This window comes from Mustela nivalis (assembly GCF_964662115.1).
Source record: "Mustela nivalis genome assembly, chromosome: 2".
NCBI lineage: Eukaryota > Metazoa > Chordata > Mammalia > Carnivora > Mustelidae > Mustela > Mustela nivalis.
The window spans coordinates 93,884,934-93,910,061 of record NC_139021.1 but is presented as its reverse complement, the minus strand read 5'-3'; the positions used below and the strand labels follow the sequence as shown (position 1 = coordinate 93,910,061).

Sequence of the window (25,128 nt, the reverse complement as noted above, 5' to 3'; positions counted from 1 at the left end):
TGGTATCCAGGCTCTTTCTTCCCTTTTTTCTCCCCCGAACTCCTTTATGTAGCTTAAAAGTGTTTCTACTCTTCATTCAGCGTAGAGAAAAATTAGCTTTCATATCTGCAAACATTCGTCCAAACTCTTTTTATATCATATTTGCTCACTTTGAATAAAAGAGAGCACCTTTCTCAAAAAAAAAAAAAAATCATCCCGTTAAAATTATGCTTTTAGTTACTTAAAACACAGCAGACTGCTTCGGGCCATGTTGGAATCTGCCATTTCCCCATATATGACAAATGTCACTGATTAATGAATGGAAGGCCTGCGGCAGTGAAGAAAAACAGGGAAAAATTCCAGATTTTATTTAAATAACAGGAAAACCATACATAGCAAGAAAATAATGATTGGCTTTTAAAAGAAAGGAAATGGATCCTTCAACACAGACTACTGTAGTTCTTTATAGACTGCCTTGGATAATGTCAATGATTTCATGGTAAACTTGCTGATATACATCTAAATGGAACAAAAAGTCTATATGACTGTAGCAAGAAATAGTTTTACGGTAAATAGGGTTTGTAATTTCAGAAAGTAGATTTTTCACATCTTGAGGATTGGCCAACAAGTCATTGCTCCCATTCTAATTCACTGTCCATACGTTCATGTTCCTCACGTCGTAAAATGGAGAAATGGACTAAATGTAGAGGGTTTTCGCAGAAAATGATACATAGAAGGTGTTCTTTACTATTCTTTAAATGATCAATTAATACAAATTTACAGTAAGTTGAATCTAAAATTATTACTATGATGGAAGCAAGGAATATTGAAAGAATCGTTATTATGATTTTTACTTAGAAATACATCAGATACAAACAAAACTAGACAATTTGCTCTAATTCAGGGTGTTCAAACATGCCACAGAAGGAATTTCAGTTTTATTTATAAGGCATGAAAGTATTTTAATCAAAATTTTCTGTAGCTGGGGCGCCTGGGTGGCTTAGTTGTTGGGCATCTGCCTTTGGCTCAGGAGCCCTGGGATGGAGCCCCACATTGGGCTCCCAGCTCAGCGGGAAGCCTACTTCTCTCTCTCCCACTCCCCCTGCTTATGTTTCCTCTCTCACAGTGTCTCCCTCTAATAAATAAATAAAATCTTAAAAAAAAACTTTTTGTAGCTGCCAATGTATCTATCAATAAATGGTAAATATTGGAGGGGGGAGCAAGTCTGATTTTATTGATTTTAATCTTTCCATTTTACTGCGGAGTTTTACACAAGCAAACCACATCAGACATGAAGTTTAGCTAAGGCAGAAGAGGATAATGGGAAAAAATAATTTTGAAGATGGCAGACTTGGGTTCTAATACCTCAAGATTTCTGTCATCTTCTTCAAACAATATTACCATCTTCTCATTAAGTTTGTCTTTTCCTCATAATTACAGGTTTGTCTTATTTTCCCAAATACAATCAAGAGCTTTTAGGGTCAAGAATCATATTGTGCCTTTTATTTCTTATTTAACTAATCACGGAGCTACGCATATTATACACACAATATTTTTTCTCCTGAGGGAAGATGAATTACTCTACAGCCTGTCAAACTTCTCCAGGCTTAACTGAGGTATTTCTTGTTAAAATACATAGAAAATCTGGAAAAGCCCCCATTGGATGTGAGACTATGGAGCCAAATCATGGCAGCCTTTGCCTGCTGGTCCTTCTCACTGTTTTTATCCTCTCGGGCTTTACACGAGCCCTTCTCTGTAGCCACCTCCTCTGAACTGACCCAGGAGATAGTTTTTAGCTTATGCATAATTATGTACCTGATTAAAATGAACCAAGTTCAGAGCAGGACTGCCTCAATCAAAAACTCTCAAGTGACTAGAATTGAAAAACATGAAAGAAAAAAAAATTAAAGCAAGATTATACTCTTCTGTTTTTTACAGTGCAGCTGGTAAAGTGAGGTGTGAATTTCATATACTGTCCCTTTGTATTTTGCCCATTGGAATATATCTGCGCAGGGACACGTCTTCACTTCTCCCTTCCTTTGAAAAGGGCAAGAAATGGAAGGGGAGAGGTGGTGAGGGGCAGGGGCGTCTATGGAACCCAAGTCTATCAGTTTCATATAAATGCACATTCCCCCAAGGCCTTTTACCTTGTTAACGGGAGCCTGTGTGCTCATCATCCCTCCCCGGAAAGCATCAGCTCCATCCACAGAGGACAAAAGTGAGTGTCTATGGGCACCTATGTGGCTCAGTCTGTTAAGTGTCCAACTCTTGGCTTCAGCTCAGGTCATGATCTCAGGGTTGTGGGATTGAGCCCTGCGTTTGGCTCCGCACACAGTAGGGAGTCTGCTTGAAGATTCTCCCTCTCCTTCTTCCTCTGCTCCTCCCTGTGCTCATACTCTCTCTCTAAAATAAATAAATATCTCTTAAAAATATACATAAATATAAATATATCTTTAACAAAATCTTTTAAAAAAAGTGTCTAGTTCTAGGTGCACTAGCACTGAAATGATATGTTCCTAAACATCCTTGCTTCAAACAACAGCTCTCGAGAGCATGTTCCAGAAGCCACCCCTTGCTCCACCTTTCCTAACTCTAGCCTCACCACTGCCACCACCTGCTGTGAGCCTCTTAGGTCTAATCTGATCATATCCTATTGTCCCCCTGATAATGTATTCATTGCAGGAAGTTTCAGACTCTCAGCTTCCAGATCTTCTCTGGGACTCTATCCCTGACAGGTCTCCATGCACCCACCATTTTATCTTCTCCTAACTCCTCCCAACTTCTAAAACTCTCTCTGCCATCTGGAATTCCATCATTAGGTATATCTTAAAACCCATCTATGATGGGTTCCTTTACCTTCCTGCTCTCCGGACAACCTGATTTCCCCCCAACAACACTTCTTACCCTGCAGTTCTTTCATTCCACAAAACCAGCTGAGGTTATTCATAATCTTAGCATTTGTAAAACTTGTCGATTCTGAGGAATTTCCTCACATTACCCATGATGCCATTGGATCCAGCTGTTCATTTCTATCCTAGAGCTTTTTTTCCACTTAGCTTCTGGAATACTGTCATTTCATTTCTTTAAATAATTTTTAAAAATTTTTAATAAACATATAACGTATTATTAGTCTCAGGGGGTACAGGTCTGTGAATCGCTAGGTTTACACACTGCACAGCACTCACCATACCACATACCCTCCCCAATGCCTGTATCCCCACTCCCCTTCTCCCTAACGCCCCTCCCCCAGTCACACTCAGTTTGTTTTGTGACATTAAGAGTCTCTTATGGTTTGTCTAATACCGTCATTTCTTCATTTTCATTTTTCACTCCCAGCTCCTTTTTGGTTTCTTTGCTGTATCCATCCAACTGCCACTGCCTGACCTTTGAATCCTTCCATGTCTCAGCCTAACCGTGCTCCTCTTCTCCCCATCTGTATTCGCTCTGTGTGTGTTCTCAACCAGTTTCTTGGTTTTCAGTGGTGTCCATACTTAAAATGTTTATCCTCTTTTGTAAGTCTCTTCTAAATACTAGACTCCTATACACAACTGCTTATTCAAGTTAAACACTGGGATGCCTCACACTTAACATCTCCAAATGTGAACATCTTCTCTGTCCCTCAAACCTGCACTGCCACCAAATGTCCCTATCTCCTTTAATGGCAATTGCATATTTTTCTTGCTTAGGCCAGAAAGTCTGGAATCATCAAAGACTCTTCCCTCTCTCCTTTCACAGAATCCATATTAAATGTCTTTCACTGCATGTTTACAATACACATGTACACTCAGAACCCAACCCTCTTCGGCACCCTTCCTGGAAACACATCTGTACAGGCCATCATCAATCTCGATTATGGTGGTCTCCAAAATTTCTCATTGTTTCCACTTTGATCTACCCAACATGGCACCCAAAGTATTCTTTTTTCCCCCCCCAAGTAAACTTTACCCCTAACATGGTGCTTGAACTCATGACCCCGAGATCGAGCATCACATGCTCTGTTGACTGAGCCAGTGAGGTGTCCCCTAAGCATTCCTTTAAAAATGTAGGTCATATCATGTCCGCTCCCTGATCAAAAACCTGCAGTGGCTGCTCACTTAGCTAGAAAGCCAAAGTCCTCCCAATGGAGTACTTGTTCCTTTCTGGCTCTAGTACATTTCTGCTCCCTTTTCCCTACTTCTTTCTCCCTTAATTGATGACATAAGCCACACTGACCTTTTAGCCATGCCTTTCAGAAATGCTCCTAACTAAAGGGCTTTGCGTTGGTTATTCTCTCTGTCTGGAATGCTCTTCCTCCAGGTTGTTCACATTGCTAACTTCCTCGGCTTCTCTAAATCTCGAATGTCACCATCTCATTGAGGCTGGCCTAACCTCTCTGTTCAAAGACACAACCCACTACCCACTGTGTCTAATCTCTTTATCTTGCTTTTTCCCCTTTATTTTTCCATAGTTTTTATTCCCTTCTAAAGTTTTAATAATTTACTTATTTGCTATGCTTAATGTCTGTATATCTAACTGCTAGAATGTCAGCCTAAGGAGGACAGGAATATTTACTTTGTTCACTGATGTGTACCCTGAGCATAGAATGGTAGAGGGCACATAGTAGGTACTCAATAAATATTGTTTCCATAGATGAATAGATGCAAAGGTTACCTAGACTTTCCTGGTCGAGTTATCACCAGGAATGAACTAAATCTAAATATAAGTTAAAGATTTTTAATAATTTACCTCAAAACAATCACTTAGTAGATTTAGACATGTTAAATGAGAAAGTCCTTCCCAAAATCTCAATGATACTTGAGTTCATTAGTGTTCATTAAATTTAAACAACACTCTTGATTATCACCCTGTTGAACTGTCATAATATTTTTGTTAGTTAAGTCAGAGCATTATTATTAACTACATTTTTAAAATTAAGGAAACTGACTTCATAAGGAGTAAGTGAGCTTGCTGAGTGTCTCACTAGCAATAAGTTTCAGAGAAAAGATTCAGTGCCTGATATTTTGATCTCAAGTATACTGTTTCTTCTAAGATTTTATCCTGGTTCTCAACTGTAATATGATATTCACACTGGATTTTTTCTTCATTAATATTCATGCAACATATATTCTTGAGTACCTGTTGTTTGCCCAGAACTCTTGGCCTTGCACATATAGAAGTGAATAAAAACTTGCTCAAGGGCCTTATAAAGTTCACAATTGAACAGAGGAGATAATGAAGTCTAGTGAGAGATTAGGCATTGGAATACCTGTGTTTTAGTCTTAGGTTTTTAAAATTTTATTGTTATTGTTATTATTATTAGTCTTAGGCATTTTTGAAGAAATAGCTCTGAATCTTTTGGCAAGTCAAATGATAAACATGGCCTCAATGATTCCTAGTCTACTATTACAAATTAACATTTTCTCATTTGTAAAATAGAAAATAGGTATATTGCTCTGATTATTGCTTAGGGATAGAAGACCTAATAGATTATGATACTAACATATTAGAAACCATAAAGAATTACATAAATATGTAATAGTTACATTTTATACTTCTAAATTTATCATCCTAAGACAATGGCATGATTCTCAGAATGATGAGGTAAACCACGAGTAGTATAAATAAAATTGTACTCAAAAGCACTTGAAAAGTTATACCTGACTCCAGTGTAGCATATTTTGAACAGATGTCCCTGCTGGGTTATGTGACAAATACACATCCACACCACTCTGAGGGGTTAAAAAATTATTTTTATACTTGGTCCACACAGAGGAAGCGTAACTTTTGATATTTACTTCACTAAATAATTTCAATACAATTTAAAGTAATTTTTAAGCAAATAATATAAATAAAATATAAAATTATATTTTAATTAAGTACATAAATGTACTTATTAAATATGTAATTTTACATTAACATAGAAGGTATTATTGGATTTCTGAGTTATGTAGTTTGTCATCCCATACTGAAAACAATCTAAACTGTTAGGACTCACACACACGGACCCCTTTTGTGAGCACAAAGGACTGAAAAGATAGAAATTACCAGAAGAAATGGAAAAGGGAAACAAAAAACCCCTCAAAAAAGCAAAGTACTAAAGCCAGTTTTTTCTTCAAGTTATTTGCCAATCCCAGGGAATCTGAAGTTTTATTGTGAGAACTAAGCTAGTTGAGGAAAACAAACAAACAAAAAATCAGCCCAGAGCCTGCCAAGGACAATTAGGAGATTTAAAATGAAACCCTTTCCATGATGAACTGGGCTCCTGCAATGCTACACAACTCCCAGTGAAACAATCAGAAATGCAGCAGCTTTCATGTCAACCTGTCATCAAAGTTTGAATTAACTACAATGTCCATGGAAACCTTAGTCAGTGAGCAAGACTCACAATGTCAATGTAGTCCTATCAAAATCTCAGCAAGTTCTCTTAAGGATATCAACAAACTGTTTCTTAGATGGAGAAACGGAAGACCCAGGACAGCCAATACAGTAATACAGTATTGTAAGGGAGGAACAAAGTTGGAGGATGGACATACACAACTTCAAGATGTATTATCAACCTACAGTAATCAAGAAGTGGGGTACTGGTGGAAAAATAGACAAACATCCATAGAATGGAAAGAGGGCCCCAAAATAGATCCCCTATATAGTCAACAGATCTTTTTTTTTTTTTTTTTTTTTTTTTTTTTTTTTTTTTATAAACATATATTTTTATCCCCAGGGGTACAGGTCTGTGAATCACCAGGTTTACACACTTCACAGCACTCACCAAAGCACATACCCTCCCCAATGTCCATAATCCCACCCCCTTCTCCCAAACCCCCTCCCCCCAGCAACCCTCAGTTTGTTTTGTGAGATTAAGAGTCACTTATGGTTTGTCTCCCTCCCAATCCCATCTTGTTTCATTTATTCTTCTCCTACCCACTTAAGCCTCCATGTTGCATCACCACTTCCTCATATCAGGGAGATCATATGATAGTTGTCTTTCTCTGCTTGACTTATTTCGCTAAGCATGATACGCTCTAGTTCCATCCATGTTGTCGCAAATGGCAAGATTTCATTTCTTTTGATGGCTGCATAGTATTCCATTGTGTATATATACCACATCTTCTTGATCCATTCATCTGTGGATGGACATCTAGGTTCTTTCCATAGTTTGGCTATTGTGGACATTGCTGCTACAAACATTCGGGTGCATGTGCCCCTTTGGATCACTACATTTGTATCTTTAGGGTAAATACCCAATAGTGCAATTGCTGGGTCGTAGGGCAGTTCTATTTTCAACATTCTGAGGAACCTCCATGCTGTTTTCCAGAGTGGCTGCACCAGCTTGCAATCCCACCAACAGTGTAGGAGGGTTCCCCTTTCTCCACATCCTCGCCAGCATCTGTCATTTCCTGACTTGTTGATTTTAGCCATTCTGACTGGTGTGAGGTGATATCTCATTGTGGTTTTGATTTGTATTTCCCTGATGCCGAGTGATATGGAGCACTTTTTCATGTGTCTGTTGGCCATCTGGATGTCTTCTTTGCAGAAATGTCTGTTCATGTCCTCTGCCCATTTCTTGATTGGATTATTTGTTCTTTGGGTGTTGAGTTTGCTAAGTTCTTTATAGATTCTGGACACTAGTCCTTTATCTGATATGTCGTTTGCAAATATCTTCTCCCATTCTGTCAGTTGTCTTTTGATTTTGTTAACTGTTTCCTTTGCTGTGCAAAAGCTTTTGATCTTGATGAAATCCCAATAGTTCATTTTTTCCCTTGCTTCCCTTGCCTTTTGCGTTGTTCCTAGGAAGATGTTGCTGCGGCAGAGGTCGAAGAGGTTGCTGCCTGTGTTCTCCTCAAGGATTTTGATGGATTCCTTTCGCACATTGAGGTCCTTCATCCATTTTGAGTCTATTTTTGTGTGTGGTGTAAGGAAATGGTCCAATTTCATTTTTCTGCATGTGGCTGTCCAATTTTCCCAGCACCATTTATTGAAGAGGCTGTCTTTTTTCCATTGGACATTCTTTCCTGCTTTGTCGAAGATGAGTTGACCATAGATTTGAGGGTCTATTTCTGGGCTCTCTATTCTGTTCCATTGATCTATGTGTCTGTTTTTGTGCCAGTACCATGCTGTCTTGATGATGACAGCTTTGTAATAGAGCTTGAAGTCCGGAATTGTGATGCCACCAACGTTGGCTTTCTTTTTCAATATCCCTTTGGCTATTCGAGGTCTTTTCTGGTTCCATATAAATTTTAGCATTATTTGTTCCATTTCTTTGAAAAAGATGGATGGTACTTTGATAGGAATTGCATTAAATGTGTAGATTGCTTTAGGTAGCATAGACATTTTCACAATATTTATTCTTCCAATCCAGGAGCATGGAACATTTTTCCATTTCTTTGTGTCTTCCTCAATTTCTTTCATGAGTACTTTATAGTTTTCTGAGTATAGATTCTGTGTCTCTTTGGTTAGGTTTATTCCTAGGTATCTTATGGTTTTGGATGCAATTGTAAATGGGATTGACTCCTTAATATCTCTTTCTTCTGTCTTGCTGTTGGTGTAGAGAAATGCAACTGATTTCTGTGCATTGATTTTATATCCTGACACTTTACTGAATTCCTGTATAAGTTCTAGCAGTTTTGGAGTGGAGTCTTTTGGGTTTTCCACATATAGTATCATATCATCTGCGAAGAGTGATAATTTGACTTCTTCTTTGCCGATTTGGATGCCTTTAATTTCCTTTTGTTGTCTGATTGCTGAGGCTAGGACCTCTAGTACTATGTTGAATAGCAGTGGTGATAATGGACATCCCTGCCGTGTTCCTGACCTTAGTGGAAAAGCTTTCAGTTTTTCTCCATTGAGAATGATATTTGCGGTGGGTTTTTCATAGATGGCTTTGATGATATTGAGGTATGTGCCCTCTATCCCTACACTTTGAAGAGTTTTGATCAGGAAGGGATGCTGTACTTTGTCAAATGCTTTTTCAGCATCTATTGAAAGTATCATATGGTTCTTGTTCTTTCTTTTATTGATGTGTTGTATCACATTGACTGATTTGCGGATGTTGAACCAACCTTGCAGCCCTGGAATAAATCCCACTTGGTCGTGGTGAATAATCTTTTTAATGTACTGTTGAATCCTATTGGCTAGTATTTTGTTGAGTATTTTCGCATCTGTGTTCATCAAGGATATCGGTCTATAGCTCTCTTTTTTGGTGGGATCCTTGTCTGGTTTTGGGATCAAGGTGATGCTGGCCTCATAAAATGAGTTTGGAAGTTTTCCTTCCATTTCTATTTTTTGGAACAGTTTCAGGAGAATAGGAATTAGTTCTTCTTTAAATGTTTGGTAGAATTCCCCCGGGAAGCCATCTGGCCCTGGGCTTTTGTTTGTTTGGAGATTTTTAATGACTGTTTCAATCTCCTTACTGGTTATGGGTCTGTTCAGGCTTTCTATTTCTTCCTGGTTCAGTTGTGGTAGTTTATATGTTTCTAGGAATGCATCCATTTCTTCCAGATTGTCAAATTTATTGCCGTAGAGTTGCTCATAGTATGTTCTTATAATAGTTTGTATTTCTTTGGTGTTAGTTGTGATCTCTCCTCTTTCATTCATGATTTTATTTATTTGGGTCCTTTCTCTTTTCTTTTTGATAAGTCGGGCCAGGGGTTTATCAATTTTATTAATTCTTTCAAAGAACCAGCTCCTACTTTCGTTGATTTTTTCTATTGTTTTTTTGGTTTCTATTTCATTGATTTCTGCTCTGATCTTTATGATTTCTCTTCTCCTGCTGGGCTTAGGGTTTCTTTCTTGTTCTTTCTCCAGCTCCTTTAGGTGTAGGGTTAGGTTGTGTACCTGAGACCTTTCTTGTTTCTTGAGAAAGGCTTGTACGGCTATATATTTTCCTCTCAGGACTGCCTTTATTGTGTCCCACAGATTTTGAACTGTTGTATTTTCATTATCATTTGTTTCCATGATTTTTTTCAATTCTTCTTTAATTTCCCGGTTGACCCATTCATTCTTTAGAAGGATACTGTTTAGTCTCCATGTATTTGGGTTCTTTCCAAACTTCCTTTTGTGGTTGAGTTCTAACTTTAGAGCATTGTGGTCTGAAAATATGCAGGAAATGATCCCAATCTTTTGATACCGGTTGAGTCCTGATTTAGGACCAAGGATGTGATCTATTCTGGAGAATGTTCCATGTGCACTAGAGAAGAATGTGTATTCTGTTGCTTTGGGATGAAATATTCTGAATATATCTGTGATGTCCATCTGGTCCAGTGTGTCGTTTAAGGCCTTTATTTCCTTGCTGATCTTTTGCTTGGATGACCTGTCCATTTCAGTGAGGGGAGTGTTAAAGTCCCCTACTATTATTGTATTGTTGTTGATGTGTTTCTTTGATTTTGTTATTAATTGGTTTATATAGTTGGCTGCTCCCACGTTGGGGGCATAGATATTTAAAATTGTTAAATCTTCTTGTTGGACAGACCCTTTGAGTATGATATAGTGTCCTTCCTCATCTCTTATTATAGTCTTTGGCTTAAAATCTAATTGATCTGATATAAGGATTGCCACTCCTGCTTTCTTCTGATGTCCATTAGCATGGTAAATTCTTTTCCACCCCCTCACTTTAAATCTGGAGGTGTCTTCGGGCTTAAAATGAGTTTCTTGGAGGCAACATATAGATGGGTTTTGTTTTTTTATCCATTCTGATACCCTGTGTCTTTTGACAGGGGCATTTAGCCCATTCACATTCAGGGTAACTATTGAGAGATATGAATTTAGTGCCATTGTATTGCCTGTAAGGTGACTGTTATTGTATATGGTCTCTGTTCCTTTCTGATCTACCACTTGTAGGCTCTCTCTTTGCTTAGAGGACCCCTTTCAATATTTCCTGTAGAGCTGGTTTGGTATTTGCAAATTCTTTCAGTTGTTGTTTGTCCTGGAAGCTTTTAATCTCTCCTTCTATTTTCAATGATAGCCTAGCTGGATATAGTATTCTGGGCTGCATGTTTTTCTCGTTTAGTGCTCTAAAAATATCATGCCAGCTCTTTCTGGCCTGCCAGGTCTCTGTGGATAAGTCAGCTGCCAATCTAATATTTTTACCATTGTATGTTACAGACTTCTTTTCCCGGGCTGCTTTCAGGATTTTCTCTTTGTCACTGAGACTTGTAAATTTTACTATTAGGTGACGGGGTGTGGGCCTATTCTTATTGATTTTGAGGGGCATTCTCTGAACCTCCTGAATTTTGATGCTCGTTCCCTTTGCCATATTGGGGAAATTCTCCCCAATAATTCTCTCCAGTATACCTTCTGCTCCCCTCTCTCTTTCTTCTTCTTCTGGAATCCCAATTATTCTAATGTTGTTTCGTCTTATGGTGTCACTTAATTCTCGAATTCTCCCCTCGTGGTCCAGTAGCTGTTTGTCCCTCTTTTGCTCAGCTTCTTTATTCTCTGTCATTTGGTCTTCTATATCACTAATTCTTTCTTCTGCCTCATTTATCCTAGCAGTGAGAGCCTCCATTTTTGATTGCACCTCATTAATAGCTTTTTTGATTTCAACTTGGTTAGATTTTAGTTCTTTTATTTCTCCAGAAAGGGCTTTTATATCTCTCGAGAAGGTTTCTCTAATATCTTCCATGCCTTTTTCGAGCCCGGCTAGAACCTTGAGAATTGTCATTCTGAACTCTAGATCTGACATATTACCGATGTCTGTATTGATTAGGTCCCTAGCCTTTGGTACTGCCTCTTGTTCTTTTTTTTGCGTTGAATTTTTACGTCTTGTCATTTTGGCCAGATAAGAGTAAATGAAGGGGCAAGTAAAATACTAAAAGGGTGGCAACAACCCCAGGAAAATATGCTTTAACTAAATTAGAAGAGATCCAAAATCGTGAGTGGGGAGAAAGGGGATAAAAAGTGGTTCAAAAAGGAAGAAAGAAAAAAAAAAAGAAAAGAAAAAAAAAATTTTTTTAAAAAAAGAAAACACCTGAGAAAAATGTAAAAAAGAAAGAAAATATATATTAGATAAACTAGTAAAAAATCGTTAAAAAAGAAAAAGGTAACAGTTAAAAAAAAAAATTTTACCCGAAGGCGAGAAGAAAAAGAAAAAAAGAAAAAAAAAAATGAAAAAGAAAAAATTAAATTAACTGCAAGACTAAAAAAAATCACAGGAAAAAAGCCATGAGTTCCGTGCTTGGCTTTCTCCTCCTCTGGAATTCTGCTGCTCTCCTTGGTATTGAAACCGCACTCCTTGGTAGGTGAACTTGGTCTCGGCTGGATTTCTTGTTGATCTTCTGGGGGAGGGGCCTGTTGTAGTGATTCTCAAGTGTCTTTGCCCCAGGCGGAATTACACCGCCCTTACCCGGAGCCGGGGTGAGTAATCCGCTCGGGTTTGCTTTCAGGAGCTTTTGTTCCCTGAGCGCTTTCCGTAGAGTTCCGGAGGACGGGAACACAAATGGCGGCCTCCTGGTCTCCGGGCCGGAGGAGCCGAGAGCCCAGGGCCCCACTCCTCAGTGCGCCCTCAGAGAACAGCGCCCAGTTACTCCCGTCTGCCTGACCTCCGGCCGCGCTCCGAGCTCACCGAGCCTGCGACCGGTTCAAGGTAACACCGAGCTGCGAGCTTACTGTCGGCTCTGTTTCTGTATCCGGCTTTCCGGTTCCAATACCCGCAAGCTCTGCGACACTCAGACACCCCCGATCCTTCTGTGACCCTGCGGGACCTGAGGCCACGCTGACCCCGCGTGGGCTTCGCCCCGGTTTAGCCTCTGGACTGATGTCCCTCAGCGGAACAGACTTTTAAAAGTCCTGATTTTGTGCACGGTTGTTCCGCCGCTTGCCGGGAGCCGGCCCCTCCCCCCGGGGTCTATCTTCCCGTCGCTTTGGATTCACTTCTCCGCCGGTCCTACCTTTCAGAAAGTGGTTGTTTTTCTGTTTCCAGAATTGCTGTTCTTCTTCTCTTCGGTCTGCCGATGGATTTTCAGGTGTTTGCAGTCTTTAGATAAGCTATCTAGCTGATCTCCGGCTAGCTGAAGCAGTCTCAGCTTGCTACTTCTCCGCCATCTTGACTCCTCCCTCCAGGTACTCTCAACAGATCTTTGAAAGAGAGAAAAGGCAATACAATCGAGAAACAATGGTATCTTCAACAAATGGTCCTGGAACAACTAGACAATGACATGGAAAAGTAGAAGAAAAAAAAAAAACTGAGTTACAGACCTCACACTTTTCATAAGAGTTAACTCAAAATAGAACACAGTTCTAAATATCAAACTCAAAACTATGAAACTCCTAGAAGATGACCTAGTAGAGAAAATCTAGTTGACTTTGGGTCTAGTGATGGCTTTGTAGATAAAATACCAAAGGCACAAACTATGAAAGAAGTAACTGACAAGCTGAACTTCTGAGTCAAAAACGTCCACTTTGAAAAAGACAAAGAGAATTAGAAGACAGGGCACAGACTGGAAGAAAATATTTGCAAAAGACATATCTATGAAGGTGTTATCCAAAATGTACAAAGAACTCTTCAAACTCAACAATAAGAAAATAACCTGATTTAAAAATGGGCCAAAGACCTTAACAGACAGCTCATTGAATAGATGTACAGATAGCAAATGACCATGAAAAGATGCTCTGCATCATACACCATCAGGGAAATGCAATTTAAAAGAACAATGAAATACCACTACACACCTATGAAAATGACAAAAGTCTGAAACATTGACAGCACCAAGTGCTGGTGAGGAAAATGTCACAGGAACTCTCATTCACTGTTGGTGGAAATGCACAATAGTACAACCCCTTTGGAAAAACAGTTTAGTGGTCTCTTATAAAACAAAAGGAATCCTTGTCACATGATCCAGCAATTTCAGTCCTTGGTATTTATCCAAAGGAGGTAAAGACTCGTGTTCACGCAAAATCTGCACATTGATCTTGATAGCATCTTTATTCATAATTGTCAAAACTTGAACCATAATGACCTTTAGTAGGTGGATAGATACACAGTGATACATCCCGACAATAAAATATTTTTTTCAACACTAAAAATAAATGAGATACCAAGCCAGGAAAAGACATGGAGGAACCTTGAATGTTTGCTACTAAATGGACGAAGGCAATCTGAGAGGGCTACAAACTATGATTCTAACTACATGACATTCTGGAAAAGGCAAAACTGTGGCAGGCAGTGAAAAAATCAGTAGTATCAGTGGTTGCCAGGATTTAAGAGGGGAGGGATGAGTAGACAAAGCACAGAGAATTTATAGTGCAGTGAAAATATCCTACATGATACTGTAATGGTAGGTCTATGTCATTATACATTTGTTAGAACTCACAGAATGTAGAACACCAGAGTGAACCACGCTGTAAACTATGGTTTTGGGGTACTTATGATGTGTCCATGTAGGTTCATCAATTATAACAAACAAAAAGTACAACCTGGTGGTCCTTGCCACATCCAAGATCATCTAGGTTTTTCCTGATATGATCTTATAGTAGTTTGAGAGTCTTACATTTCATATTTAGGTCTATGATCCAAATCTGAGTTAACTTTGTGAAGGTTATTTTATTGTTTTGTATGTAGACATCCAGTTGTCCCAACACTATTTGTTGAAGAGACTATGGTTTTTCTAGTGCACTGCCTTTCTCCTTTGTCAAAGATCTGTTGATGGTGTTCATGAGACTCTGTGTCTGCACTCTTTATTCTGCTACACTGATCTTCTTGTTTCTTTCATTAATTCCACGCTGTCTAGATTACTGTAGTTGAAGACTAAGTCTTAACGTTCAACAGTACCAGTTCTCCAACTTTGCTCTTTCTCTTCAATTCTGTGTTGGGTACTCTAGGTTTTGCTTCCCTCCATAAACGTTAAAAGTCATTTGTAAATATCCTTAAATTAGCTTTCAGGGATTTTGGTTGCCTTGAATCCACAGACTAAATCGGTAAGAATGGACATCTTGACAACTTCTCTTTCTTTGACTGAATAAATTGATTCTTGCTGGTAAATTATTAAATGGTACAGGTGCAGGAACCAACCAGTAGTCTGAATGCCACAACTGCTTCTGCTAAATCTGTTTTTTTTTAATTTAATGTGCATAAAAAGTCTTAGAATGAATGTGTACATCTGTAATAGCATCTATACACAAACTGTACGGCTTTGGGAATAGTAGCTTGAGCCCCTAAACGGTGTCCCACTCCAGGAATTTTGATGAATGCCCGAAGCTGGTAAGGTAATTAGCAGACACAAATGCCAATTACAAAAGGATCAATAAGAAAGGGAAGGAGTGTTAGGAACCAAGATATAAGAGCAGAAGTTGTTAAAAAAAAATAAGAGATAGAAGATGGGGTGCCTGGGTGGTTCATTGGGTTAAGCCTCTGTCTTCAGCTCAGGTAATGATCTCAGGGTCCTGGGATCAAGTCCCGAATCGGGCTCACTGCTCAGCAGGGACCCTTCCTCCTCTCTCTCTCTCTATCTCTCTCTCTGCTTGCCTCTCTGCCTACTTGTGATCTCTCTCTGTCAAATAAATAAACAAAATCTTTTTTTAAAAAAAATTAAGTGATAGGAGAGAACTTAAATGCAAGAAACTTCAGGAAACAAACACTCAATAGTAAAGGCCAATTAAAAGACCCAGCACAGCACCTGCTCTCTGTTCCCTATGGAGAGCAAGACAAATCGGAATGCAAAATAATCCCAGCATGCTCACGCTGATTAGTTTCAGAATGTTGGTGTAGTCCCCAAACCAGGAAGGCGAAGACTCTATCAGTACATGTGCATAAATCATACAATGACATGTAAGGCATAAAGTACTATTAATAGCTGCTTTCTGAAAATGGACAAAGTACATTTCAAATTCAATTTGTTCTCACCATATATAAGTTCTCCTGGTCATAACCATTTATCATAAGCAAGATATCATGGCAAATCTTACCAATAATCTTCAGTGGACACAGCTTTGAACCAACAAATCTTTTGAATGAGGTATTAGGTAGGAAGTCTTTGTTGCCAAAAATGCCTGTAAGACAAGTTTACTTTATTCATATCTGGAAGACCAAAATAATTATTCAAGGAATGGTCCAATGTGATCATTATATTTATAATGAAATTCACTGTCTCACATTAGTTCAAAATATTTAAATGAGAGAGGTGGCTCAGTCGGTTAAGTGGATGACTCTTGATTTTGGCTCAGGGTATGAGATGGAGTCCCATGTTGTGTCCATGCTCAGAGCAGTCTGCTTGTCCCTCTCTCTGCCCTACCCTGCCTCCCTTTCCCTTGTGTTCTCTCTCTCTTTCAAATAAGAAATTAAATAAAGCCTTTAAAAGAAATACATTTATTTATTTTTTTAAAGATATTATTTATTCATTTGACAGACAGAGATCACAAGTAGACAGAGAAGCAGGCAGAGAGAGGAGGAAGCAGGGTTCCCACTGAGCAGAGAGCCCAATGCAAGGCTTGATCCCAGGACCCTGGGATCATGACCTGAGCTGAAGGCAGAGGCTTTAACCCACTGAGCCACCCAGGTGCCCTAAAAGAAAGGCATTCAAATTCAGGGCAAAACTTGGAAGCAGGAAATAGAGATAAGCTGACTACTGGATTTTCCTTCAAAATGAGAAGTCCAAAGCTATTATAAATAAAATATTATTCATTTGTAAAAACAAAAAAAGAATCCATTGTCATTGAAACCAAAAAATTAAATTCATGCAAACATAGTCAAGACCTTTTATTCTGAAATGACAGAATCATTGTCATTTTGTATTATCAGCTATGTAAAGGAAAGGAATAACATACCTTTAACACTGACCTCCATTTGTATGCCAATTTAATTAAAGGCCTCTTTGAGTATTTGATGGAAAAAACTGGAGCTAAGGCAAAAAATATTTTGATTCTTTCAGCTATCTGTGGTATTGTGGAAAATGTTATGAACGCTGAAAGTAAACAAGACAGAAATTAACTATTCTTACGCCATTACTGGCATGTAAGAAATGATATCATGGTAAGTGAGAGTAAATTCAATATGTTACGACCACTAATTGACTCATTCATTTCTCAATTCCCTTATCAAACATTTCTCGGTCACCCAGTATGAGACCTATATATGAATCAAACATCATACTGATGATTAATATTAAAAACAATGTCTAGACCATAAACAATGATAAATCAACAATAAAAGAGTCTTGTAACACCATAGTTGAGAAATCAGAAACAATATTGAAGATTTCTATAACTGGCAATGCTGAAAATAGGTTAGTGAGAATTTCGGATATTTGAACCTTACACTTTAGGTGACAGATCCAATAAATGTCAAATTGTTTTCATATTTATTTTTAATATATTTTAAAACATCCTTGCCTTATTGTGCAGAGGATACTAGTTTATATTTTATTGTTAGTTTAGAGTCATTAATATGACAAATAGTTTTCCCTTTTATGACATCTTATCAAGCTACATTCTTGCACATCTTTTTTATTTTTATAGCTTTTCTGTTTTCTGAGTTCTAAGAAGGCACACAATCAGAGAATCATATAACATATTAGAAGTCAGTAAATTATAGCACTTAGTCACCTCTTTCTTAATAATTTTCCAAGATTCCTGGTTCCAGATAACTGTTACAGCTGGAAAATCCAGAGTACAACTCACACGCATGATTAATAAATGTCAGAGAAAAGATCTGTGGAAAATCGGATTAGACTGTTCTTCAACATAATCTTTTAAAGCAGGGTGTGTCTTATTACTATAAGAAAATGATCATTTTTCAGCCTAGAAAACACTCAGTGAATACTGGTTGCTATTATCAAGTAGGCTTTGTAACTTCCCCAGTAGAAAGAGTGGGAGTAAGAAAGTTTACCACATCATGTAAGAGAATTATATTGGGTTTTAGAGAATTATCCTCTGAAAGTGAAACTATTACACATTAGATGGAAGCATTGTTGCTGTGAGCTAAAAGAAGTTCTTTTTTAGTCTCTTTAAACATATGAAGGCTTAGGCTCATCTTTGTGCATGTCTAAAGTTTAATCTGTCCTAAATGCGTAAGCATTAATGGCCTTCTCACATCCCCTCCTCATGAGGTCCTTTACCACACTTAAATGACAATTATAAGTATGAAATTTCTATTTGTGGAACAAGGGGTAGTTATGATCTCACTTTGATCCCAAGATGGAAATTCAATTTCTGAACGCTTGGGAACAAAGACATCCTGTTATTACATGAATTCTTTTTGACTGGAGAAGACAAGGTAGGAGGAGGAAGGGGGTAAGTGTCCAGGGCCAGGCTGTGGGTCTTCTTCCCCGTGCTCTGTTTTCTGTCACTTGTAGCTCTGGGAGCTTGCCCACATCCTTAGGAGGTATGTCAGCAAACCCTACAAAAGACATTGCATACTATGAGCCACAATCCTTCTGGCCGTACCAATAGTGGTGCCTTGGGAATGGCCTATATAAAATATTTCCTCTTGTCCCATGTGTTTCACGATGAAGCTGATAGAGGCTGGGAGGTTGTATTTTGCCATCTCATTAAAACTACAAAAGAAAAAGGGAAGTTGAAATCCCCTTGCTTCCAGAATGTGATGCTAACCCTTGAAGATAATGAACAGGTAAGTGAAGGCAAACAATTTTCCACTCTCTTTGGGTATTATCAAGAAGTTATGGGGTGGGGCACCTGGGTGGCTCAGTGGGTTAAAGCCTCTTCTTTCAGCTCAGGTCATGGTCCCAGAGTCCTCGGATGGAGTCCCACATCAAGCTTTCTGCTCAGCAGGGAGCCTGCTTCCCCCTCTCTCCCTGCCTGCTTCTCTGCCTACTTCTGATCTTTGTCTGTCAAATAAATATATCAAACCTTAAAAAAAAAGATGTTTAAAAAAAAAGGAAGAATTTTAGGGCCCTTGGGTGGCTCAATTGGTTGAGCATCTGACTCTTGATTTCAGCTCAGGTCGTGGTCTCAGGGTGGTGAGGCTGAGCCCTGTGTCTGGCTCTGCACTCAGTGTGGAGTCTGTTTGAGCTTCTCTCTTACTTCTCCTAGGCTCCTCCCCACTCCTGCATGTGCATGCACTTTCTCTCCAGCTCTCTCCCAAATAAATAAATATTTCTTAAATAAGAAGTTATGTGATGTAATATATCTACTTAATAAAGACTTCTGTGAGAACACAAAGGGAATAAAGTAGCCCCAAGATCGTCTTATAAAGAGGCTGTTTATTTTACATACAGGGAGATAAAGTAAATATATAGGTTAAGGAGCAAAACAATGGCAGGTGTAAACAAACTATGTTGCAAGTAGACAACAAATCTCTGAGCTAGAAAAAAAATGCAGAGAATTTCTTCTAAAATGTTGTAGTATCTGTATAAATATCTTATCTGAAATTAAATCTTTTAACACATGACAGTTTGAAGTTTTAAAAATATATTTTTAAATTTTATATTGTATAAATATGGTAAATTTTTCATGTTTAATGCCATTGTATGTCAGAGTTGTTTAGCAAAGTTTACAAAGTTGCAAACTTAGCAAAGTTTACAAAAAATTTTTTTTCAAATGACCAAGTATATCATTAGATTATGTCTCACTTAAATATATAAACTTTAAAGATTAGAACATTCACATAGCTAATAGTCATGTGAGTACTCATATACATTTTATTTTATTTTTATTTGAGAGAGTGAGAGAGAGAGAGAGAGAGAGAGAGAGAGAGTGAAAAGGGGGAGGGTCAGAGGGGGAGGGAGAAAGAGAATCTCAAGTAGACTCCACATTGAGCACGGAGCCCAACATAGACCTTGAGCTCACCACCCTGAGATCATGACCTGAGCCAAAAACAAGAGTCGGACATTTAACTGAGCCACTCACGCTTCCATCATATACATTTTAAATAGCATATTACAGTAGATATCAGCCAGACACTGGTCTTAGCCACTCCAGTGCTGTGCAGTGGGCTCATGAAAGAAGTAGCTAGGGAGAGAGAGATGTAGGTTAACTTGGGCCCCTCAGCGTGGGTGCCTCACCAAGGCTAGTGCTAGGGAAGTATGTCTGACCTGCCTGCAACAGAGGTCTCACAGGGTACCATCCCCTCAAGGAGATCAAACCAGCCACTTGGAGACTAGTTTGGGGACATCAGAGGTCCCTTCCTTTCTCTTCTGGAAAGGTCAACAACCCACTATGACTGGTATTGATATATATTTATTTTATATTTGTTATGATTTGCCTTTCTTTCCACATAGGACCACAGCAGCCAGCACTATTATTCAAGAGTTCATGGAGCATCTGATCTACAAATATGGAACCCCACATGACATACCTCAAATAAAGGGAATCACTGCAGGTCAAAGAAGGTGCATTCCTCAGTATTATGGCCTTGGAAGGCCACTGGTCTGAGACCATAACCACCATCAAGAGGCTTCTAGCCCAACCAAGCAATGAAATCACCAGCTAGTAGAGATGCCAGCTGCGAGATGACATCCTGTATCTATGGGTCCTGTCCTTAAGGACTCATTCGATACCTTAAACAAATGACTGAATATATTGCTGCTTCCTCTAATCAGTAGAACACGGAGTCTAAGAAAAAAGGGGTAGGATTAAGAATGGTCTTACTCACTGTCATCCAGTAACTCACTTGTGAGTTTGTCCTTTCTGTCCTCACAATTTAAGGCTCTTATAGATCCAGAGGCCCTGGTCCCCAGACTGAAGACATGTCCACTTGTTCACACAGTAAACATCCTAATAATAAAGCCATGACTGCTGGAAGGCTATGACTTTGGGCTCCTCATGATAGAAGACTACAGGGCAGCAGCGGCAAAGAAAGGAATTACTATATTGGCAGGAGTCATTGCCCTTGATCATCATGACGAGGTAGGGATTCTGATACAGAATGAGGATGGAAAAACATACTTGATGTTTATGAGATTCAGTGGGACATCTTTTGTTACTCTGTTGCCTTGCTTTCCCTATAAAATGTACAAGTACTGCAACTATGACCTGTTACAGGCACAGTAACCCTTCAGGATAAGGGCGTGGCTTGCCACATCAGGAGACACAGCTGAGAGGGAGGGGAATCTACAGTGGGTAGTACAGGTGGGAATTCACAAGTGACAGCCATGGCATTAGGATCAGTGGCAATGGCAGATGTCATACTTTGTTCCACTCACCTTCTTCTTATAAGTTTCCCCAGAAATTCTGACCTACCCATACCCTGGAAAACCTGTACCTGGATGAAATAAGCTCAATGTGAAAAACAAAAGGATCTGCGTAATGTAAGAGGTGCACTCTCTGTTATTTTGGTGTTCACCCAGACTTTCTTTCCAAAGTAGGTGGAGCTCCCAGATGTTGTAGGTGTTGCTTTCTAAGTGCTCATTATTGCCCCTCTATCCCCCAGGGCAAATGGAAGTTGCCTTACCTAGGAGATTACACCAATAAAAGTAGCCTTAAGCAATAACTAACTGCTGTGGCAATGCAAGAGGCTAACTCCTTAACTTCTAGGCGGGACAGCTTCCACGATGCAGTTTCTGGATCCATAAGCTCCCCTGAGATCAGACTCATCCGGACTTAGCTGAGCCCCACTCTTCCCTAGCTCCTTTCTTTGCCCTCCTGGATTTCCACATAACCTTCTACTGATGTTAGACCAGCAATAAATCATGTGCTCCTGACTCCCTGTCTCTGGCACTGCTTCTAGACAATTCAAAAGCACTTACTGTATTTTTAAATTACCCTTCAATATTTTATTACAGTATTCACAAAATTAGGTCAGACCCTGAAAAATGATTACTATGTTAACATTTTCTGTCTGGTAGTTCTGACCTTTATAAGAATCCAAAATTACATTGATTGAGGTTGTTTCAAATTAGTATCTTTCCTGAAATATACTTTACTGCTTAAAACTTGAGAGGGCATTTTATAATTTGAGAAACATCCTTTTCAAGGAGAAATATGTAAAGAGAAAACTAAAAAAAAAAGTTGGCTTTTGTTTGAACAATTAGATGAATAAGCAAAAGTAATCTATTGCATATTCTTCTAGTAAGTGACAGATATAGGATTATAACCCTAGCAACAAATTCGAGTGCTTTATCTTTTTCACCACACTTGCAGATAGTGATGTACCTATTGTTGGGGTAAAGAACCAGGACCAAACTCATCTCTTTGCTATTATTAGAGGAGACAGGAAGGAAATTTTTACAAGCCATTTTCTAATCCGTGTTACCATGTTACCATTTCTAACCCTTCATGAAACAAAGATATTGGAAAGAATCAACAGAAATGAGTAAAGGGACCCACAGAGAACATTTGGAACAGCTTAGTTTCCATCACACTCTAAAACCATCTTGTGGGTGTGCCTGGGTGGCTCAGTGGGTTAATACTCTGACTTCAGCTCGGGTCATGATCTCAGGGTCCTGGGATCGAGCCCCACATCAGGCTCTCTGCTCGGCAGGGGCCTGCTTCCTCCTCTCTGCCTCCTCTCTGCCTGTGTCTCTGCCTACTTCTGATCTCTGTCTGTCAAATAAATAAATTTTTAAAAAAGTAATTATAAAAAAAAAGTAATTATAAAACCATCTTGTGAACAAGAAGCCAGGGAAGAATCAGGTTCTCTTCTGGGGGAATGTAGAGACATGGGTGAGAAGTTACTATGCACTTCATCTTTAAGTCTTTTCCTTGTCTGACACTCACTTAGGGCCGAGACAGTCACCAAGCTGCTCTGAATTGAATATTAACTGAACTGTCACCGTCTTCCCATAAGGAATTCTATAAAGGCCAAGGATGTAACCATCTTCAGTTACAATATCATAACTTCATCTGGGTAGCGCCAATAAGAAATAATTTGTCTCTAGATAAAGAAAAAGGTAGGCTTTTAGGATACAATTTCTGGGCAGTTAATGGAACCTGATAATAACCTAAGCTGTTAAGGTAATAATGGACCTTGTATAGTCAGTCTCTCAACCTCAGTACTATTTTTTTCCCACTAGTTCACTGATTCATTCAGTAATAGATATTTTAGAACTTCTATAAACATCATTCTTTTTTTTAATTATGTAATTTATTTAATTAAACGTTTTTTGCCTTCTTCAACCTTTATTATTCTTTTTTTTTAATTTAATTTTTTATTTTTTATTTTTTTTATTTATTTTTTTTTTCAGAAAAGTTTTTTTTTTTTTTTTTTTTGGTATTTTATAAACATATATTTTTATCCCCAGGGGTACAGGTCTGTGAATCACCAGGTTTACACACTTCACAGCACTCACCAAAGCACATACCCTCCCCAATGTCCATAATCCCACCCCCTTCTCCCAAACCCCCTCCCCCTCACAACCCTCAGTTTGTTTTGTGAGATTAAGAATCACTTAAGGTTTGTCTCCCTCCCAATCCCATCTTATTTCATTGATTCTTCTCCTACCCACTTAAGCCTCCATGTTGCATCACCACTTCCTCATATCAGGGAGATCATATGATAGTTGTCTTTCTCTGCTTCACTTATTTCACTAAGAATGATACACTCTAGTTCCATCCATGTTGTCGCAAATGGCAAGATTTTATTTCTTTTGATGGCTGCATAGTATTCCATTGTGTATATATACCACATCTTCTTGATCCATTCATCTGTTGATGGACATCTAGGTTCTTTCCATAGTTTGGCTATTGTGGACATTGCTGCTATAAACATTCGGGTGCACGTGCCCCTTTGGATCACTACGTTTGTATCTTTAGGGTAAATACCCAATAGTGCAATTGCTGGGTCATAGGGAAGTTCTATTTTCAACTATTGGGGAACCTCCATGCTGTTTTCCAGAGTGGCTGCACCAGCTTGCATTCCCACCAACAGTGTAGGAGGGTTCCCCTTTCTCCGCATCCTCGCCAGCATCTGTCATTTCCTGACTTGTTGATTTTAGCCATTCTGACTGGTGTGAGGTGATATCTCATTGTGGTTTTGATTTGTATTTCCCTGATGCCGAGTGATATGGAGCACTTTTTCATGCGTCTGTTGGCCATCTGGATGTCTTCTTTGCAGAAATGTCTGTTCATGTCCTCTGCCCATTTCTTCATTGGATTATTTGTTCTTTGGGTGTTGAGTTTGCTAAGTTCTTTATAGATTCTGGACACTAGTCCTTTATCTGATATGTTGTTTGCAAATATCTTCTCCCATTCTGTCAGTTGTCTTCTAATTTAGTTAACTGTTTCCGCTGCTGTGCAAAAGCTTTTGATCTTGATGAAATCCCAATTGTTCATTTCTGCCCTTGCTTCCCTTGCCTTTGGCATTGTTCCTAGGAAGATTTTGCTGCGGCTGAGGTTGAAGAGGTTGCTGCCTGTGTTCTCCTCAAGGATTTTGATAGATTCCTTTTGCACATTGAGGTCCTTCATCCATTTTGAGTCTATTTTTGTGTGTGGTGTAAGGAAATGGTTCAATTTCATTATTCTGCATGTGGCTGTCCAATTTTACCAGCACCATTTATTGAAGAGGCTGTCTTTTTTCTATTGGACATTCTTTCCTGCTTTGTCGAAGATTAGTTGACTGTAGAGTTGAGGGTCTATTTCTGGGCTCTCTATTCTGTTCCATTGATCTATGTGTCTGTTTTTGTGCCAGTATCATGCTGTCTTGATGATGACAGCTTTGTAATAGAGCTTGGAGTCCGGAATTGTGATGCCACCAACATTGGCTTTCATTTTCAATATCCCTTTGGCTATTCGAGGTCTTTTCTGGTTCCATATAAAATTTAGAATTATTTGTAACATTTCTTTGAAAAAGATGGATGGTACTTTGATAGGAATTACATTAAATGTGTAGATTGCTTTAGGTAGCATAGACATTTTCACAATATTTATTCTTCCAATACAGGAGCATGGAACATTTTTCCATTTCTTTGTGTCTTCCTCAATTTCTTTCAATTGGAGTGGAGTCTTTTGGGTTTTCCACATATAGTATCATATCATCTGCGAAGAGTGATAATTTGACTTCTTCTTTGCCGATTTGGATGCCTTTAATTTCCTTTTGTTGTCTGATTGCTGAGGCTAGGACCTCTAGTACTATATTGAATAGCAGTGGTGATAATGGACATTCCTGCCGTGTTCCTGACCTTAGCGGAAAAGCTTTCAGTTTTTCTCCATTGAGAATGATATTTGCGGTGGGTTTTTCATAGATGGCTTTGATGATATTGAGGTATGTGCCCTCTATCCCTACACTTTGAAGAGTTTTGATCAGGAAGGGATGCTGTACTTTGTCAAATGCTTTTTCAGCATCTATTGAGA

The 25,128-nt window shown here is 38.8% G+C and overlaps 1 pseudogene across 1 annotated transcript in view; it reads right to left on the bottom strand.

Moving 5' to 3' along the window:
* Positions 1-442: 442 nt before the first annotated feature.
* LOC309858721 (lipase member J-like) overlaps positions 443-25,128 on the bottom strand; it is a 30,913-nt pseudogene continuing 6,227 nt past the window's right edge. Inside the window, exons 2-8 of the transcript in view lie at positions 22,558-22,714; positions 18,328-18,437; positions 16,711-16,847; positions 15,791-15,936; positions 5,616-5,687; positions 1,795-1,866; positions 443-622 (exon numbers count right to left, since the gene is read on the bottom strand). The product of the transcript in view is annotated as a lipase member J-like (transcript). The remainder of the gene's footprint in view (positions 623-1,794; positions 1,867-5,615; positions 5,688-15,790; positions 15,937-16,710; positions 16,848-18,327; positions 18,438-22,557; positions 22,715-25,128) is intronic.